Raw genomic sequence first — 14,900 nt, forward strand, 5'->3', positions numbered from 1 at the left:
TTAGCGACATGGTTACATCCTACTGTGTAATGACCCCCAATAAGTTATAAAAGAAAAGCATTTTGCAGGAACATATTATGACAAAAACAAAATTGTCATGCATTTTCCCATGTGTCGGAAGATTAAGCAGAACGCTTAATAATCAAAGAGAAATAACATGGTAAATGTTACTATAATGCTGAGGTGCTTGTCAGCAATGTTCATATCTGCCACTGTAAATAATTTATTGTATGTGAACTATGTATTCTAGGTAACTAAGATATGTCTGTAACAAGCGCCACGATGCCCCCGGGCTGACACTCTACAAATCCAAATAAAATAAATAAAATACAATGTTCTAAACATGTACAGCCTGGAATGTTGATACAATAGGGAAATAGTAAACAGCATTCCAGTGAAGAGAGTGTCCCTTGAAAGCCCCTCCTCACCCCCAGCAACATAACAGCCCGAAGAGTTAAAAATGCACGAAGCAACCCACTATTCAGACAGCCACCAGGAGGGTCAGTGACATCTACATAAGCGGACAGATACCCTCTTACGCAGCCATTCAAACCTTATCCAGTGAATGTGTTTTTGGACACAGGCGCCTAAATACTGGTCATGGACCCAAGCGCCTCGATGGACGACGTTGACTAATGCTTTGAAACTATTGCGCTGATGTCATTAGTGACACCAAAACATAGCCACGTTAGTCACAAAGTACACTCACAGCCATGCACAAAGTTACTCAAACATAAACGTGCACACCCGTTCTGTAGGTAAAGGACAGATACATATACATATTGTCAAAAGCTTTTATTATTTTTCTCATTAAACAAGGGCAGAAACGCTGAACGCAAGGCAAACAAAGAGATGCAGAGCAAGCTTGCAGCTGCTGATCACAACTAACCCAATGGAACTACAGGATCACATAAAGAGCCTGGAAGAACCAAATACGACTAAATTATGGGGAACAGAGCACAGTACAGATATGTAGAAATCATAGTATAAGTATAATGAGGATTATATGAGGCCACAAGCCACAGGATGAGAGGGAAAGCAGAACCAGTCTGCACAGAACAGCAGGCCAGGGCTTGCAGTCAAGGTCAGGGACAAACAGCATATTCCAAACCTAAAACGAGAGAATAAATCCTCATACATCACAGACCAGAAGAGCACTATTTCGTGGTCCTCAACCACATGATGCAGCCAAGCTACACAATGGTAATTCACCCACGGCGGGAAGACAAATGGTTCTCAGCAACACAGGCATAATGTGAATCGTTAACAATCTTGCAATGCTGAGGGCGCTCTCATAGGCAGAAGTGGTCATACTAACAGTTACATTGGGAGCACATAGTCATTCTCATCACCTCAAGAAGGTGCACAGAGCGCTGAAAACAGAGCTGGGTCTCAAGCCTGGGAGACCAGTTCCAGCCAATCAGGGAACAGAAATCAAGGGGTGGATTGCAGAGGGCAAGGGCAAAATGGGAATCATGCGACCCTGCAACAATGTAATAGATAGTTTCTCAGGGAAGGGGCAGGCCAGCCACCTGACATGTGAGGGCCAATCAACCAAGATCTATAGGTGCTATCCATAAGGGATACCACTCCAATCACCCATCCAGTAGTTTTTTCGGGAAAGGGCCCATGCTGTGATGCAGGAATGACACAGGCTCAGGAGCAGTGATTCTGGGAATTGTCGAATGTCCTGTATGATTCTAGTCTGTTTGTGTAATAAATGACAGTTCTAACTTGTCCTTGGCTGAGTCCTCTGTTTTTATTCTGGGGAGGGTTGTTGGACCCTGGGAGCTGAGACGGTGAGCTTGTAGTAACCCCCAGATCTCTGGCATACTTAAGCCAACACCAGGAACCTATATATCCTTGTCCATGCTATGGCCCCATGGCATTTTCACAGCAGTGTTACTGTGTTTAAGGCACAAAGGTAAATCTAAAAATATGCAGTGTCTCATTGATACATTTTATTGTGCCAAGGAACATCACTTGCACTTGTTTTTGTGCAGTGAAATGTGCTGTGGTGTCTGTCTATGTGTTAAGGTATATGCCGGGATGAGGTAACCCTAAAACTCGTATGATGTAAGGTACATGTGGTGGTAAAATGCAACAATCCCATGGAACAATGTTCAATATCATCTTATCCTTTCTCAAATTAGTGTAATTTCTCAATTATTCACTGATATTGTATCAGTTGGGGACAGCCTGCCTGCCTTGGCATCAAAAACATTTTAAATTGTGTAAGGCATTTTAAACCACCCTTCTCTACCCATAGTTACAATACAAAAAGCCAAGGCACAGCACAATAATTCATGTTTAAAACTTTCTAGATGTTCATTGCTGGTTGTACTGCTTGATGCTATTTGAGCAGCTTCCAACAGGATACAATTTTTCATACTTCTGATAGGCAAACAGCCATCTGCCAAGGTATTGCACTTCAAGAGGAATGAGGTCATGTGCACACACACGATAAGCAAACGTCTCTCAACGAGTCAGGGCATTCCACTCCCTGGTGTAGGACTCTCCCATTGATGCAGATTGAGGAGGTGGTATTCTTCAGAGGCGCGAGTAGGTGGAGGGGTCTAGATTGAGCTGGAGGTGGCAACTGCCATTAACGCATCCTGTTTGAAAACATGGGAAGGGAGTGTGCATGCTCTCACTTGGATAGTGAACAAGTCAACCCTGTCACAATAGAACCACTCACACATCCTTCTTTTTGTTTCAGAGCACTGGGAACTGCGAACTTGCGAGAAAATGGGGACTGCACCAAGATGATATAGCTACCCGGTATGCAAGATGGGACCTATGGTGAGCCTGTGGGCCCAACGCCTATCTCAAGTTGACACCACATTGGGCCATTTCATGCTCCCTCATAGACACTCCAGCATTGGTAGTGCCTCAATCAGACATTGCCCTTTCAATGTCCACAATGTTGCAGAATTCTCTTTCAAAGCACATTCCGTTATCGAAAATTCTTTTGACGTACTCTTGAGTGTTAATGGCATGCCTACTGAAAAGGATATCGGACATTTGCATACCATTGAAGGACTGTCAAATGCTAAGTACGGGCACTCGCATCATAGGCAATGTTTCACTGATGTCTGGAATGATAGCTCTGCTGGTGCTAGCATGGTACAGGAAGAAGCAGAATGTCACAATGGAAGAGGAAGACGAAGGAGGAAGGAGAATAACTATACATCTCAGAAATCGTCAGCATTATTGCATGAGATACGAACAGAGTATAGATTATTTCCTTTGACCACTACCGGTTTTGCATCTATTTTAGCACCAGGTTTCAGGCAGCTGCACCTGCTAAAGGGCTCCAGATCACGAGGTGGGAGATTCTGCAGCTAGCAAATACAACGGAAAGGGCTTTAAAATCAATATGAGTGGAGGTCAGGGCAATGAGGTTGATGACCTTGCAAAAAACGCATGTCTAGGACCTGTTGACAGCTATGGAAGGGGGCATTTTTCAGTACCAGCTAACGATGAACAAAGCGGTAGTTTGACGGCAAACATAAATGCCTTGCACAAGCTACACACAAAAACGGAAGAAGAATCTAGCAGGGTCATCAAGGAAGATTGGCCTGATGCAATTTTATCATGCTGCCAGTGTGGTTGGCTCACATCCTGAAGGTATTGGTTCCTGTCCTCTGAGTGGTGCTCATCATTCTTTGTGCAATCCAAGTAGCATTGGGTTCTTGGAAACAGGAGGGGACAAAGTTGGGAAAAAGAATGGGAAGTAAGTTGGGGACAAGTAGGGGTAGGATATTTAATTTAGGGGTAACAAAGTAAGGGAGAAAGTGGAGAAGAGTGATCATAGGCTGGTAACGGTGAGTAAAATGATTGACAATGCTTTTACAGAACCGCCGGACCCTCACCATTATGAAACACTCTGGGTTAGTTGCATTGGTTCGGACTGTATTATCCACCCCAGGTTTTTAGAGGAATGTGTGGATGAGGGATATAGCTTGGAAGGTCTCAGGATGATGTGGGTGAAGAAGAAGGATGAGAAAGGAGAGATGAGAAGGAGTTGTTTGTTACTGATGTAACAAAACAGGGAAGTTTTCAGATGCAGGTGCATCGCCCCCCACACGAGCACAGGTAGCGCGTGAGGATGATCATCTAACAGGGCATCAGGACGCCGGCATTGACTTAAAGACCACGTGCCACAAATAAAGTTGCAGTGCTCATAGGTTTAGGTTAACAAGAGAGGTGACAATATACCACATATCAGTATATTTTTGCTTTCATTTTTTTCGTTTCACATGACACAGGGAGGGATTGCATTTAGAATGTTGCTTTTTCCAGCATTGTGTTACCTGACATTTCATTGCTTGCATACATTGGTTTTCATAGTGAGGTTGTGGCACATCATTTTTATGTAGCACATTGTCCTGTCTCTGAGCAAGAACCGTAGCAGACAGCATGACATTGTATTTTTCGCTCTTTGTCTATGCAGCATGATTGCAGAAACACCTGTTGCATGGTGTCACATTCCGGCATGCATTATACCTCATAAAACACACGCGCACATTGCCCGCAGCCCAACGCATGACACCACATTTTACCACATTACATGGCAGCTGGACAGAAGCACAGCACACTAGAACTTTCTCATTATCTGGCACAGCAGATACACACAGACATGCACACATACAGCTCAAGACGTTCTATATCCTCACATAATGGGCATGTGCAATGACAAAGCATTGTTATGTCCTGTGCCGGTAGGGAGGCTAGGTGTATGAGTAAGAGCTCTGACATTATTTAATAGACCTCAGATAGAAGCACTATGCTGCTGTTATAGTGTAAAAAGCCATAGTTGCTAGCTGAAAGTATTTGATTGAATTTTGTCTTGTCCCACAACCAGGCTGAGAGCACATGGGCAGGACGGGAAGGGTATGAGGTAATTGTCATCTCTTTTTGGTAAGGGAAGCGTTTCTCAAGGGATGAATGCATGGTCCTAGACAACAGGTACTGCCTCATCAGATTTGGAAAGAATACATAATGTTTGTGAAGACCGTATCAAACGTTCTCAGGCAGCCATGATGAGAAATGTGCATTTTAATATGGAGAAATTAGCAGAAATTATGATCCAGGAGGGGTGATCAACAGTAGACTGGTTACATTTTTTCTAGAAGGCCATTCATTGCAGGAAGGGTAATAGAAGGCAGTGTATCAGGGCTGGCCCTGCTCTCCGTCCCCTTCGATTGTTGCCACAGCTATGTGGGTCAGCCTTTTCCTGAGTCTCTTTGCCCATGGTCTGGAGTCCGGTTCTTTCCCGTCTTCATGGACCCATATCTCCAACATTTCATCCTCCTCCTTGGCCTGCAATCTGAATAGTTTTGAATAGCTCATGTGATGGCAAATTGTTAGTGAATACGGGCTTGCTGTCCAACTTAAACATTACCTGTCCTGATCCTGATTGATTAGGGACATGGCCACATATCATTGCCCCTCCTCTTGCTTTCATGCTGTGCGCCAAGGGTCCACAGCCTCTTTTAACACCTCATTGATCTGTCTCTGCGCAATCCTCCCTATTTCTGTAAGCAGGGTAGCACTTGCTAAATCCCCTGAAGCACTTCTGCCATGTGAGGTCCTAGTTATTAATGAATTATTTTATCTGTTAGGGGGTTGGTTTACCCCACATCTGCCTTTAGAGGAAAGGACCTTGCTATGGGTGGGGCTGATGGTGTCACAGCAGCTGCTGTGCTCGCTGTGGTGGTGGGGCAACTTGGGCCGGCGTGCTCACCCTTCTCCCCTTGTCAATGGGCGCTCCCTCCTAATATAATTTCCACAATTCCAAAATGCACTTTGTTTTCTTCCACTTTTGCTCCTTATATTTCGTTGTGAGATAGGCATACATATACCCTATAATGTCCCAATCATGGGCACCCTCTCCGGGCCATGGTGTAAATATTTGCCCCGCTGTGTCCCTTACCCACTGAAAGTGGTATTTCAATATCTTGCCCCTGTGCTGTGGGAGTATCTCACACATATGCTCCAGTGAATTCACCATAGTGCCGACATGTTGCTTCCCTTCATCCCTTTTAAACACTGTGCTGGCAGTGCCTGGTACCCCTTCCTTTTGTGCGCCCTCCCCTTGTCGATATTAATGTAATAAAATTCCAATATACATTTGCAATCCCAAAAGTCAATTGAATTCCGCCAATTTCACAATGCTGGTTTTCAAACGGTTTTCTTCTAGACATCTTTAACACACATTACACCTTTTTATTTCTCACTTCTTTAAACCCACAAAACACATTCTATCACACATTCCTCAGACACACATTCACACCTCTCATCAACCTCCAATCACACACATTTCATCAATCAAATAATACATCAAAAACCACAGCCAATCGAACCAAACAAAAACCCCTCACCCAATCCTACCTCTAACACAACCAAACATTCCTGTCCTTTAATCTTACACATTTGCAACACACGCCTAGCCACAACAATACACTTCCAAATTATACACTTCTAAATGCCACAATTATTTCTTATCCTTCACAAAACAAAACATTGATTTTGCACAATTGTGCAGCTATTTATCACAGTAATTACTCCACGTCAAAATGTCAACACTACTCTATTCTCAACATCATCTTTCCTCTCAACAGAGATCCCATTCCTTAATCCACATGCACTGTGCTACAACACTACACTACTTATGCCATCATCACCAAATCTCCATACATCATTACACTGTGCCATCTTTCTCCACCTCGGAAGAGATCCCATTTCCAACCTGCATGCACTACTACATGACACAGCCTTTCTCCAACTAAGGGAAGGTCCCTGCACTTATTGCACTACTCAGTAATCAAAAAGAGAAAAGGGACAAATCTACAAAATCAATAGGATGCTGCGCCTTGTGCTTTCATGCGAGGGTGCACTTACGTTTTTGTCGATCCTCCAACTCCCTCAATGCTGGACCTCTCCCAAGTGCCCGCACCACCTGTGGCAGGCGGCCACACCCAAGGGATCAGGCAGACATTTTGGGAACTCAGCAGCATCTGCTATGCCCCTGCGGTTGTGTGCATGGAACTGGTCTCTGTGTGCTGGCTCTGCCTCACTGGGAGTGTGCCAGAGACGCCCAAGCTCCTCAGGTTCTAGCAGATCTTGTTGGTGCCTCCAAAGATTTTGTGCTAGAGGCGCTCCCAACTCAGGTCCAATAGCAGGGAAAAAACAATCGACAGGGAGTACACCACATGCAGGAAAATGTATTTCTACAACATGAGAGAAGATGAGCGCAACAAACCACCTTCGACCCACCCCTTGAGGGCTGTACATTTTATAGCCACAATCAGGACATTAGCATCTCTCAATGAAAATTTAACACAAATATCATCGTAACATTCTGATGGGCTGGTCGTCACCAGCCACCTAAACATCTCTTTATATTGTCAAGAAACTATTGGCAGTTACCCTTTAGTAATTGTGTGAGTTCTTACACTCCAGTAATGGATGAATTATGAAGTGCAACGCCAGCTACTCACAAAGCGGGAGCCGTCATTTCTAAAATGGCCAACATAAGTACAGCGTGCCAGTGTTTCGCTTCAGAATTCATCCACTACTGGAGGGTAAGAACTCACACAATTATTAAAGGCTAACAGCACCGAGGTTAGACCTGTACATGCTGCATCTAGTATGAATACCTCACATTAATACCAGCCTTCAAAGAAATTTTGTTTGGAAATCTCGATGGAATGACCACAAGAGTCATCTCATTGTTGATATGGAAATTATCTTATTGACGATTGTTGAACAACATTAAATACCCATTATGGTAAGAACAACCTTCATTGATTCTCCATACTATCAGAGATATTCATGTGGTTCCACTTTTGACGTGGACTTCAACAGATCATTACTCACAATGTGTGTACATTTCTTACACAGACTATACCCCACAGTGACAGTAGCTATTATATTGATAAAATCTAGATATGATGACTTATTTACTTGACCAGCAAGAGGCAACCTGCCATTGATGCTGAAATCTATTCAAAGAAGATACCAATTTAATACTCATTCCATTCTGGACTTGAAAGTAAGGCATTACGCCTTTCATATCAGTAGAAATACAGGCAGCAGTCCAAAATTCAAACAGCTTGATCTGATCACTCCCATTTCTCTTGTTTTCTAATTTGAATATTTGACCTCGCGGTGCTCAACAGCACCATTCCCATTGGACTTTTGGATACTTTAACCTATAAAATCCATGTGAATGATTACTCCTCAACACGGTTAAATAAACCTCTTTCATACTGATTTTGACAATAAAAGTAGATAAACAAGACATATCATTTATTGATAATTTATTGAATTTGTGTTTTTGGTTTACAGACATGAAATTGAAGATTCTAGACTTACAGACATATGTCTGCTCCTTATGAAGGGTGTATACCCAAACACGTAGCGCTCTGAACATATTATTAGAACATATAATGTGTTTGCCTCTTTATGTAAATCTTTTTTTTCTTGTTCTAATTAAAATATCTCTACCTTTTACAATCCTGCTTTGTGCAGAGAATCTCTTACACATCTACATTGATACTATACCATATATTTGACTGATATCAGTTTAGTGGTGTGCAGGGGGCACAAGGGTCCTTAAACTCGGGACTCTTACTTTTACTTTTGCTGCAGGACAGCGATGCAATTATTCAGTGTGCAGGGATAGGCATAATATCCTAAAACAGCACTGATCAGATCTCTTAAGAAATGCCCCTCAATCCAGGACATATTCTCGCTGTGACATTCCATTTAAAACAGCTGTCTGGACTGTCACATCAGTTTCAGTTCCCAATTATTTTACCTAGGAGCAGATACTACTGTATGGGGTTAGGGCAAGTAAAATGTCCTGGTGGTGAAATAGTGTGGTAGGCATCCTAGTATTTTGAGAGATTTGCTGCACATGTTTCATATAAAACAAATATCATTACACAATAATAATCCTTCCAGGGCGTCTCTTTTAAACAATTATGTTTGTCTGGATGCGGCAACATGATAACAGTCAAGATTAAACCATGATACAAGTTGAGAATACACATGAGAAAAATGTGCCATCCAAATATTATTACTGATGCAACTCAGTCCTTTTTAAGCATTCTGAGGGAGAAGGGGAGCCAGTGTCCTGCTTACAGGAGAGTATGTAGGGTTGGGCATACCATGTGGGGTAAAAATACAACCCCAGAGCGACAGAGATGGGGAGGCCATGCTGGGCCCCATTGTGAGAGTGAAGCTGGCTAAGCGTGGAGTTCCACTGAAATATAAAAGCCAGTACAAAACAGTGATTTTAACATGAGAGCTAGTGAATGAGCCAGAATGGGGCCCCCTCCATTTTATTAGAATGTAAATGCTTTCAGTCGAAGAAAAGTGACACTTAGAATTGGAATATTATTAACTGTGTCCAATGGATTCCAAAAGACATTTGGCATTACAGATGCTGACTTCATGTAAATGCACATGTGACAGATTTAAGGCTGCACATGGAAGGAAATAAATACATTTGAAATACTGTGCATTTTAAAGCTAAAAAGGGGGAATGATGCCTTACATTTGAAATTTGAAAAATAAAGTCGAATGACAAATTGCTTTCATGAGGAATAAAGAGACATAATATCAGCCCACGAAATGACAACATTTATAGGAAAAGGCCTATTTCATTTGTGTAGCAATGAACACTGGTTCTTATGGAACCGTGACATACTGTCTTCACTAGATTAATAGTAAATCTACGTATATTCTAATGTAGCAGACAAGAAAGATTGTATTTATGAACAGCAGGCCTAGATATAATGGTAAAATGTTACATGTAAGCACATCTTGTCGATTTAAAGCTGTTTTTTCTGAAGGATGGGTGAGGAGTCAAGACCTTTGGCTGAGGACCACTAGGAGAAGAAGGTCCGGTTGTCTGTCCATTTAAATGCTAAAATATACATAGAAGTAGATTGTAATAATGGAATTTACAGAATACACAACCAACAGAAATTACCTTTAAGGTCTGGTTCCCCATAAAGTGTGCATTATATCTTGCCAAACACCTTTTAAAGCTCAGGAGAAGAGGGTAGAATAAACATTGGCCCGAGCAGGTGGCTGGTCACATGTTTATGGAGAAATGGAAACTTAGAGGGCAAAAGGAGAAATTAAACTACCTCTCATATAATTCCTTACCATATGTTTAACATTGAACATATTTTCAGAAATAAAAAGAGCATCATGTGTCCCAGTGATCCCAGCCCCGGTTAATTTGAAAGGACATGAGATATAAAGCCAGTTGGGTTCATGTAAAAACTAAATTTATGTGATATACATAACTTAAGTTATGATCAAAATTATGATTCTGGCTTACGTCTGATGAACTGGAAAATTGGTAATGTTTTAGATCATGCAATTAATGTTTGAATGTGGAAGTGTCCCATTTTTTGCTATATCAGTGCAGCAGAAAACTACTAAAAATGGTGGCTCTGCCCAGGAAGGGTGTGCCGAAATAAAATTAGAATCTTCCGACTTGCCATAAAATGTAGAATCCAAAAATATATGGATTCATGTAGTTATCTAACAAATTAGCATTGCTGCCATGTTGCTAGATTTTCAGAACCCTCAACTTGTCATTTTAAAATGACAGTCCTTTCTCCTCCCTCTGCCTACATCATACATATCTCCCAACTTCTGGTCCTATCAGCAGCAAGTGGGTGTCTTAGTGGGAGGTGAAGGGAGACTTCTAACAAATACTTAGGGTATTATCATAATGTAGGAGTGTCAACAGCCTTATAAGAGATCCATTTTGCAGCAGAACAAGCCTTTTCCACTTGATTCCTGGAGGTAGCCTGCTGCCAGACTCTTGCGAGGAACCACTAGCAGAGAGGCCTCAATCCTTGCATTAGAGACAGTGACAGGGAAATCTAGAAGCTAGCTGGGACCCATCAGAGGAGCCAGAGGGAGGCTGGGTGCAGGTGAAAATCCTTGACTGAAGACATTGACCAGATCTGTGCTGTCCTCAGAGGAGCCCTGCTGTTTTTCCCTCTCAAAGGCCTCCCATGTAAGTAGAGATATCCTAAATGCCATTAAAAGTGTGAGGGGGAAACTGCCAGCCTTAATCTCCATCTTGCATAGAGGTTCCACTATAGAAAATCCCCCTATCCATTTAAATTGAATTGCCTTTGAAACAACCAGCCTTAATCCTTCACATGAAATTGTGGGGAAGGGGGAAGCTGTGTAGATCCCTAGCGCATTGAATTGAAGTTAAATCAACTAGTTCCCATATAGAAAATCACAGGATGAGTGATTTTAGAATTTGAAACTAACAAAGTTCATGCCCAGTGTGTTAGAACCAGTATAGACAATAAAGACTTGGGTGACTGTCCTTCAGAAACCCCTGACTCCTGTCCCAAAAATCCCAAAATAAGTAACCCTGAAACACTGCTATACAACTGAATGTTGAGGGTCAAAATTAAATTCCCAATGAATCCCTTGTCTCCCAAATGAGAATCCAAAATCACTGTCTGTCCTTTGAATGTATGTTGCAAAACAATTTTTCCATTGTATTTTGAATGTTTTCTATTGGTTAATTTGCAAGTAAATCTGATGTAAGTTGTGATTGCATATTTCAAAATTCTACTGAACTGGAGGCTTGCAGCCCTTTAAGATGTATAGCAATACCCTGGAGATGGATGGGGATGCAGATTTTAATCAAACATCAATAATTCAGATGACACAAATAGCTTGGCAAAGGTTTGTCTGTTCTAATGCAAGTAATTAAAACAGGGAGTAAAACGAACAACAGCAATCGCTCGATACTCAACTCTCACCACATTTCATAAAAAAGCTGGGTTCTTAAAGCCAAAATTGGTCATAACTGGCGTTTTGACCTACGCCATTACCGACGTCATCCTACATGGCAAACTTCTAAAACCTATCGGGAAGCGGGATTTGTTCAAAGTGAATAACTAAGCATAGGTGTTATATCTGTATAGAGTAACTGTTACGCTCACCTGGTTCCACAGGGATGCCACCCAGCAGTTGGGACTCAGGTATCCTTCTCTGCGGTTCCCAGGTGTGACCAGCGGGAGGGTTCTGCCTGGAATACAGGTGGGCAATGTTCAAGACTGGGCAACTGGGTTAAACAGTCCCCCACCACCCCGTCTACCCGTGGCCCCACTGGACCTCTCCTCACCTTGTTTTTAATGCAGGAGTGTTCTCCGTCCTGCCTTCTTGGCAGGGGCGAGTTGTGCTTGGTGGGCGTTTGCGATCGAGTTACTTCACTGATGCTGGCCCGCTTTGAGTCTTTCAGGTAGGTGTTATTGCTGTGCTATATTATAGTCCTTGCATGCCTTTTCAGTTTAACTAATGTCTTTTCTCTTCCTTAGATGTGCAGAAGTCCAATATGTGGCATAGACTGAATTGGTCCTTGCCGGTAAGTAATGACGTTTTTAGAGTGCCTTGATACGGTGAGTAGGTGCTAAGCGCAGCGCTATGATGCCTTGCCTCTTGCTAACCTGTTGTGTTGTCTTCCCACAGGTCGTGATGATCACCTGGTGCATGGAATTCCTGAGGCGATGCTGGTCGAGGAGCGGCTTGCGAGGTAAGCTTTCGGCACCGTTCATTAAATTGTAAAAATGTCTAATGCCTTGTTTCTTCCTTTTTTACAGATCTGTCGGCTCGGGAGGAGCGCTGGTTCCAGGATGCTGATCTCAAGAGCCGTGGACAGCTAACGATGAAATTACAGGTAAGCTGCTGCTGCTAACAATGTCCTTTTTCTCCTTTACAGATGCTGTTCTTCCGAGGTTCGCGGGTGCAGCTGAACACGGTGAGCGTCACGTTGCAGAATTGCAAAGTAACTTGAAGCATGTTATGCCAGTCGGGCGTGGTTTAAATAGCTTCAAGAAAGTAGTCCAGGTAAAATAGTTCCTATGGTACCGCACCCAAAAATACTATACCGCATAGCTTGGTTCCAAGGAGCCAAGCTATGTGGATGCCTCCATGTTGATTGACATTGAAATAAAGTAGTTCCCAATAAAAGTCCTTTATCAAGTATGAGCCTGGCGCCAAAGGCACCAGGACTGGCCCAAATAAGGCCTAGGCCAAGGATGCCTGGTTTTAGTGGAGACCCTTCCTGGCCCATGGGCTTGCCAGGGATTCTTCTGGATGGGGGTCGTGACAGCACTCCCCCCCAAGGCCCCTCTCAAGGTGTTCCTCCTATCCGGCCCGGGTTTAGTTGGGAAGTTTCGACGATTGTTTTTGATCAGACATGGCGCATGAACGTTTTCACAGGGTTCCCAGGATCTATCTTGGGGTCCAAATCCTTTCCAATCAATTAGATAGTATAACTTCCCCCTTGAATACTTAGAGTCTAGTATGCCTTTAACTTCGAATTCTGGTTCTCCGTCAACAATAATGGGTTTTGGTGGTGTTTAAATCCGTGTACCAGGCTGCATCGGTTTTAAAAGGGACACATGAAATACCGGGTGGATGTGTAGATTGGATGGTAAATCTAATTTGACGGCCGCTAGATTAATAATTGCCTTGATGGTGTAGGGTCCTAAGTACCTGGGTTGAAATGTTCGGGTTCCTTTGATGGGTATAAACCTGGCGGCCAGCCATACCTTGTCCCCTACTTGATAGTCTGGGGCATTTTTCCTGTGTTGGTCGGCAAATTGTTTTTGCTTGTCTTTGGCGCGGATTAGATGTTCTTTGGCCTTTTTGAAAGCCTGAGTGATGTTGGTGTGAAGGGTTTTTACTGCTGGCATTTCCAATCTGGTTGGGAGATCCAGTTCTGAGGTACGTGGGTGTCTACCATATAGGGTGTAAAAGGGTGTTTGTCCGGTACTGGAATACAAGGAGTTGTTATATGCGTACTCGGCTAGCCGTAGTAAGTCCTTCCAGTCTCTTAATTCATGGTGCAACATGCATCGTAGGTATTGTTCAAGGGTCTGGTTGGTTCTCTCGGTCTGACCGTTCATTTGGGGGTGAAGGCTAGTTGATAGCCGGACGTCAATTTGCGCCATTGCACAACACTTTCTCCAAATGTTAGAGACGAACGGGCTACCTCGATCGGAGATTAGGACTGATGGGAAGCCATGTAGTTTAACAATACCGTCCAGAAATACCTTGGCTAGAGTGGATGGGTCAGGGAGGCCTTTGAGCAGAACAAAGTGCGCAATTTTTGAGAATAGGTCTACGACTACAAGGATGGTGTTAAACCCTTGACTGGAAGGTAGGTCAGTGATGAAGTCGAGGGAAAGAGTGTGCCATGGTGCAGGAGGAATGTCTAGAGGTTTTAGAAGGCCAGATGGTTTTTGTTTTTGCGACTTGTTTTGTGCGCAGACTCCACAAGACTAAATGTATTGGATGACATCTCTACGCCAGGTAGGCCACCAGAAGTTCTGTTTTACCTTGGCTAAGGTCTTGGTAATTCCAGGGTGTCCTTCGATCAAAGAATCGTGATAACCTGAAATGATTTGTTGCTATAAGTCCTTGGTGGGTATGTACAGACGACCCTTAAAAAAGGGTAAGTGATCTTTGAAGGAATATTGTTCCCCTTGCGCTTGCCATGCAAGGAGGGCATCCGTATTCATGGTTTCTTGAGTTTCTTTTCCCAGTTCCATTTGGGTTAAGGCCGTGGTGAGGCTTAAGAGTTTGTCTTCGGATATGATGGGGACTGGGTCTGGGGCCGTATAAACTATGTCATCAGTGCCTGTACGAGAGAGTGCGTCAGCTTTTCCATTCTTGACCCCTGGTCGAAATGTAATGACATAATCATATTCGGTGAAGAAAAGTGCCCACCGCAACTGGCGTGAAGACTGGGCTTTATCTGTTTTAAGATATTGCAAATTTCGGTGGTCCGTGATAACTGTAATAGTGAGTGTGGCCCCCAGAAGATAGTGTCG

The sequence above is a fragment of the Ambystoma mexicanum genome, chromosome 6q (genome assembly GCF_040938575.1).
Source record: "Ambystoma mexicanum isolate Mex_15411 chromosome 6q, UKY_AmexF1_1, whole genome shotgun sequence".
Classification (NCBI taxonomy): domain Eukaryota; kingdom Metazoa; phylum Chordata; class Amphibia; order Caudata; family Ambystomatidae; genus Ambystoma; species Ambystoma mexicanum.